Source organism: Telmatherina bonti, assembly GCF_933228915.1.
Source record: "Telmatherina bonti genome assembly, chromosome: 23".
NCBI classification, from domain to species: domain Eukaryota; kingdom Metazoa; phylum Chordata; class Actinopteri; order Atheriniformes; family Telmatherinidae; genus Telmatherina; species Telmatherina bonti.
In genome coordinates, this window is record NC_136632.1 from 5,245,938 (window position 1) to 5,251,139 (window position 5,202).

Sequence of the window (5,202 nt, forward strand, 5' to 3'; positions counted from 1 at the left end):
TGGTCTGAGTCTGTAAGGAAGGAAGAAGACAGCGAGACGTCCACTGCCCTTTTTCAACATGGTTCCTCTTTATATGTGCTGTAGCTTGACAGTAGAGGCTTTGACAAAACCAGTGGAAACGTGACTTTTAGAGACAATGTGTTTTGTTTGATCTTGTTTTTCATACTTGTAGCACCTGATAAGAAACAGCTTGTATGTTGCAGTAGGAGATGTAACACACAGTGGTAGGGAAGGATAATGAGAAGATTTGTTTACTAGTGTTCTCAGCTAATGATTTTATTTCTACGGTTAAATTGCCTAGGATTTGTTTTGCAGTTGCATACCCTAACTCTCATTTGGAGACTTCATCGGTCCATGCTTTGTCTTAATGAAGCGCTTTGTTAAAAGTGAAGCTTTAAACATCTTCACTTAATTCATTAGAGTAACATGATAATAAAAAGGAAACAAATAAGTCATGCGTCTTCAAACTGTACATTTCCAGCAAGACATCATATAACCTAAAGTTGTCTGGCTCTTGCATGAAATAACTGCTGTACATTTGTGCAAAATGTCCTCTGTCTTTGGTCTGATTGCTTTCTGCTGCTCTGTCGTACCTCAGTACACACACACTGTGTCTTTGTTAACACTCCAGGTACATTTGCAAATATATAAGAAACAATAAATAAAAGTTAGAAAAGACACCAAAAGCAGTCGCTCTCTGCCTCCTGTCGATCAGCTCAAACTGAATAAAAACCAAATTTTAAACACATTTCATATATTTTTATTTGAATTTCATTCAGAGAGGATATGGTACAACGCAACCACGTAATGCAGCTCATATTACAATGTCATAGGTGGCCGGTGATGATTTTAACACTCAGTTTTATTGTCCAGAACCCAAAATACTTTATAAAATAACTCATAACGCATAAAAATGGAAATCAATACCATTGTTACTGTACAGGGAGTATCATAGCAGGTGGGGGTGGGGAGGGCAATAAGCAAGGGATGGTTTGGGGGAACATTCAGATAGCTATTAAACGTGTGTGTACATTTCAGATGTACCGCTTCTTGAGTTAGATATAATATACTGTCATATAGATATTTACAATGCAAACAATATACTGTTGGATTTCTTCTTCCTATCGCAAGAAAAGCCACAAGCCACAGTGAGAATACACAATGAACATCTACGTACAGAAGCAAATGGAAAATAAACCCCTGGATGTACATTTAACACTTGCAGCAGGCTACTCTCTTTTTTTAATTCACTTAATTTTTTCATATTTACTCATATTATTTATTGGCTGATTTTCAGATTAAATTAAATGTGTTTCATGCCTGTTCAGTTTCACATCGGGTCAACGCTTTAAGAAGAAAAAAAAAGGAGAAAAAACACTTCTTTTCTCCAAGTTGGTGAGGAAAGAGAAGTGGTATAGCAGGTCCAGTGGGTGAGTGTGAGACCTCATAAATTTACAGGTGAAATCGCAGTGAACGCCTTTAGCTTCTGGCCTTTTAAGCCACAGTGAAACCTTTTCTTTTTTTTTTTTTGTCCTCTCCAGAGTCTGCTTTCCCCTCGCCGTCTCTTTCTGGCTGCAGAAGTCATTCCTCAAATCCCCTGGAACTCTGTTTCAGTGTGTAAAAGTTACAATCCAGCCTCATTTTGCAAGGTAGAAATCCTTTTCCCTGCAAATCACGAACTCCACATGGTTTGCCTTCCACTTCCAGGTTAAAATCCTCTGAAAAAACTGTCTTTATCCATAACATTCACACTTCCATCGACCTAAAATACAAGCTTCAGCCTAAAAGTACTTCGACTCTGCCTGTACACGATCAGATTCTAATTTGAAATACTACATTTGTGCTCTGTACAAGAATAAAAGATGCAGATTTACAAAAGTGTGTTAGAAAATGTACAGTATAACCCTAACCCTGTATCTACATTTATTCCTGTGTCTCAGAAAGCTGCGTCTAAGTGAGTCTTTGGAAGCTTTGCACTATTGAACAACTGATTGAAGAGGAAGAAGGAGAGATGACAGAGAAACAGGCAACCGCGCTGCATATTTTCCCTGATCTATGCTTGTCAATGTTTCATGCTGATGGTTTTTGTTGTTGTTTTTTTTGTTTTTTCTTGTCTTTTTTTTGGGAAAATAACACAGCAAACTGCACACTCACACACAGAAGTAAATGACGGCACTTCACACGTAGATTTTTGCACAGCACAAATGACAAATGTGAACACAAACGCTAAAACTGGATACGTCCAAGATGTGAGCAAATATGTGAAGATGGATTATTTCAGATTGTTCAGTCTAAACTCTGCGATGAGGGAGGATCCATTACGATGCCGTGAGAGCTCAGAGCTGGACAAGCATTCAGGAAGACTGGATAAGATGCTCTTTAATGCACAGGATCTGCAATTCCCAGCACACACACACACACACTAAAACCGGGAGACAAGAGCAATTTCTTTATGTCACTCTGGATAAGGCACTTCAAATTGCTCCGTACAATCCGGTGATTTACGCTTCCCATCTCCGTAAAGACTCTTCCCGCACGGATAACCTATGTTTTCCCGTTCGTGTTGTTGAGATTATCCTCAGCCACACCTCTGACGGTGAAGCCAGAGAAACCTTAAATCTGAGGACATGTACTCCATAAAAGGAGCATAGCCCTTTGACATCAGCCGTATGAAGAGGAGCCCAGCTAGCTCTGACGGCACGTTACGATAAGATGAAGACGCCGTGTTTATTTTAGTTCTGTCATACGAACGAACACCAGACTGTGTATGACAGTTAGTTCAACTGGACTCATGAAATGTTAAGAATATGAGCGTGTAACCACGAAGCAGGACACGCCTGCGTGCACAAGTTGAGGATGAGCCATGCGGACGGATTGTAAACAGCGGCGTGTAATGATGTGTTTACAACAGGTGGCGTGTTTCATCTGGAACACCGACATTCCTGCAGCGAAACCCTTGGCTGAACTGCCCAGAATGGCTTTGACTTGTCCAAACATGGTCCACTTGCCGAGTGATCCCTCGGCTTTGGATTTCATCTCAAAGGGACTTTATTTGTCCCCAATTCCTGCAACGATGACAAAGGCGAGCTCATCTGTTTCATACGTACAAAGCCCACCTTGGGGCATTCAGATGGCGTTCGCCCTCTCATGCATGACAGCTGTACTCCTTCACTGTCACAGCACAACACTCTCTCATCCTGTCATGAGCGTGCCTTCGCCCAAATCACTTCCAGACAAGGCCTGATGCAAAATTGTCTTTATGCTGACATGCGCTCCACGATGGGGGCAAAATGATTCATGAGAACTTTGGTCCTCCAGAAAGCACCTTGGTGTTTGGATGCATATTGCCCCCATCTTGCTGTAAGAGGTGATAAACTGCCAACACCTTCCATCAAACACCCCAGCATCTGCTTCAAATGAGACCGACGGACCACGGCTTGAGCCGAGAACCACTTACTGTCCTGCTGGTATCACTCACACGACAGCTTAGCAAAGATTAATGAGATGTTTTGGAAAGCTTTTTACTGAGAAGTGTGACACATGGCAGATGGAAACAGCTCATCTTATCAATGTGGCAGATATGTGAAAGCTGAACTCAGATGGATGGTTCACTTCTGGAGCAAACGCTGCGGATAAACATGGAAAACCTGAACCGGGGTGGAAAAAAAGGTACGAAAACTACGTCAGATTGAGCCTTCACTTTTCTTTACAATTTTATATTAAACACCTAAATAATTCTAATGGAGATGAACAAATTATAAATTCTACGGTTAGATGTGACATATGTGATTGGAAAGCCTGTTTAGTCACTTTTACAACATGTAAAAACAAAATGAGCGACACATCCCGTTTGTTTAAGCTACGAGTGCTGCATGTGTGTTTGTATGACAGCTGTACGACTGCCGTCTGATTGATGGACGCACTTATCAGAATGAGAATCTGGGACCTGACTCCCCCCTTCAGGATCGCAACGCTCTCCTCCTCTACGTCAGGGTCATCAGAGAGGATGAAATCAGCTGCTGTGAGTCCAGAACTCAACCAGTTGATTACCTGTATGACCAGCTTGGCCACCAACACAACCACGCTGGTGATGTTTAACTACTCCTGGTTGAGGAAGGTGTTACTGGGAGGAGGTACTGGGCTGTTGGAACTGGGTGTGGATCTTCCACTGAGGTTCCAGACAGTGTAAGAATGTCAGCATGTGCTGTCTTTTCCTTCTCACTGTCATACCAACAAGACGACATTACCTGGGACTTCATTACATTACGGGGGGGGAGGGGGGGGGGGGGGGGGGGGGGGGGGGGGGGGGGGGCATGTTGTTCATGCCGCAGAAACATGATATTTACATATACCTTTTATTTCCAGGATAAATTGCACCATTACAAGGTTTTATTTGCACATCTGTGTTTCTGAGGAATGGTCAAACTTAGACTCCATTACATGTTAGGAGTGATCCGGATCAGCATCTGGATGCAGAAATGTTGTGAAGGATTCTTCCTCGCTGTGAGATAGAACCATTTTCTGTGTATCTGCATAGAACTCCACAATACATGGTGAGAAAATCCAGGAGAAGTTCCCAACAGGTTTTCCATGGTATCAAAGATAGATGTGGTTCCCAGCAACATTCTGGATACGACCATCCAGAACAGGAACAACATTCTGGATACTACCATCCAGAACAGGAACAACGTTCTGGATACTACCATCCAGAACAGGAACAACGTTCTGGATACTACCATCCAGAACAGGAACAACGTTCTGGATACTACCATCCAGAACAGGAACAACATTCTGGATACTACCATCCAGAACAGGAACAACGTTCTGGATACTACCATCCAGAACAGGAACAACGTTCTGGATACTACCATCCAGAACAGGAACAACGTTCTGGATACTACCATCCAGAACAGGAACAACGTTCTGGATACTACCATCCAGAACAGGAACAACATTCTGGATACTACCATCCAGAACAGGAACAATGTTCTGGATACTACCATCCAGAACAGGAACAACGTTCTGGATACTACCATCCAGAACAGGAATAACATTGTGGATACTACCATCCAGAACAGGAACAACGTTCTGGATACTACCATCCAGAACAGGAATAACATTCTGGATACTACCATCCAGAACAGGAACAACGTTCTGGATACTACCATCCAGAACAGGAACAACGTTCTGGATAATACCATC